The following is a 1681-nucleotide window of genomic DNA, read 5'->3' as shown; positions in this document are numbered from 1 at the left end:
TAAAATCTCGTAGAACTCCAAGTCCAAAGCTAAGACTAAGACTCCATTAAATAAAACGAAGGAAGTTCAACTCGAATAGCAAACAGTTTAAGGACTCTACCTAGCTTGGGTTTTTCATAAAATTTATACAGTTTTTGCTGAAAATAAGTTAATCGCATAAGCATTGACTTTTTCAGTGAAACGTAGTCTCTGTATTCATTTTTGAAAATTCAGTGTAAAGATTCAAGTCACCTGAAACAAACGTCTTTGAATCGAATTAATTTTGTTCACAAAATTTATGTACAAATATTAAATAAAAAAATTAAATAAAAAACAAAACATGGACCGACAGGGTGAAGGATCTTCCGTCCTTCCAAAAATTGCAAATAAAAAGAGTGAGGAACAACGTTATGATGAGAAAACGGATCTTTTTTGCGACTGTTTTAGCTTTTGCTGTGAGGCTGCCATCGAGACGGCCATGTTGAGGACCATCGACCGAGTGATTGATAATACAACTGAGGAACAAACCGGTGATACTTCCGAACTTGATCATTTGATAAGCACAGCTGCACGTACTTTACCCCTTTTGAAGGTAACGAAAGTTGTATGCCAAATCAATGATCACCTCAATCAAATGATTATCAAATATGGCACAGATCCGGAATTGCCCCCAAAATTGGTAACCGAACTCTTCAAAGAGGTCGAAAAGTTGAGTTACACAATTATTAAGTGGAAGCAAAAACTAGTCGTGCAACAAGAGCAATCTAACTAGCTCCAGTTTAAAGGACCAAAACCAATTTTATTTTAAAAATGTTTAATTGTTTATCCATATATCCATATTCCACTACAACAGGGTCCACATAGTTACTAGTTAATGTCCAATATCAATTACACCAATCAACCCAATCAAGCCAACCAGGAAGAAAGCTCTACAATCAATCCATATCAGTTTAGGTATGTATACGAATTTACTAAATTCAATTTAAGCTTTAACCACCTTTAACAATCAAACAGATTTTTGTTTTTAATTTACACAAAAAACAAAAATGATGCTGCATAATTCAATATACCAATGAAGTCCAAATGAAATGATGAATCAAAACAATTCACAACACGTTCTCGATCAACCAGGAGTCCCCCGGGTGCTGGTCGAAAGGTGGCACTATACATACCATGAAATTATCGTTAGTTATTGCTCCATGAAAGATTCTACTCCTCATCACAAAACCCGCTGCCAATTATGAGAGTAGAATTGATGGAGAAAGTTATTTTAATGGATCAATGAATAGCCGAATATTACGACATTCTGAAAGCAAAAAAAAAAAAAAAAAAAAAAAAATTGAAGAATAAAAAGCAAAGCAAAGTATAAAAAACAACAATTTCTATTAACACTTTGTGGCCTAATCATGGCCAATATTCGATGTATTCGATATACATATGTACGGTTCTGTCCGCCTTCCTACCCCCTACCGTGCTGGCATGCTGGCAAAAAGGATGCTGATCAGTCCAGTTGAGTTGAGTTAGCCTTCAGTAGAGTTGTGGCCATGGGGTAACGCTTAATTAGCAGCACAGAGTCAGAAAGCTGTTAATGACCAGTAAAAAAGAAAAGTCAGCTTCCGTTCCCAGGCTGTACATGTGAGGCAGGCTATATGACAGACTGACTGACTGCCGACTGCTGACTGCTGGACTTGGTTGACTGTTC

At 36.5% G+C, this 1681-nt stretch overlaps 1 long non-coding RNA gene across 1 annotated transcript; it reads left to right on the top strand.

The window, feature by feature from the left end:
* The first annotated feature begins 218 nt into the window (after positions 1 to 218).
* On the top strand, positions 219 to 1301 carry LOC137573834 (uncharacterized). The gene is made up of 3 exons (XR_011031928.1): positions 219 to 571; positions 833 to 933; positions 994 to 1301. It is a non-coding gene; the product is annotated as an uncharacterized lncRNA (long non-coding RNA).
* The last annotated feature ends 380 nt before the right edge of the window (positions 1302 to 1681 follow it).

Source organism: Drosophila tropicalis, unplaced genomic scaffold (assembly GCF_018151085.1).
Source record: "Drosophila tropicalis isolate 14030-0801.00 unplaced genomic scaffold, ASM1815108v1 contig_443, whole genome shotgun sequence".
NCBI lineage: Eukaryota > Metazoa > Arthropoda > Insecta > Diptera > Drosophilidae > Drosophila > Drosophila tropicalis.
Note: the sequence above shows the minus strand (reverse complement) of the source record. Positions and strands in the feature narration are given on the sequence as shown.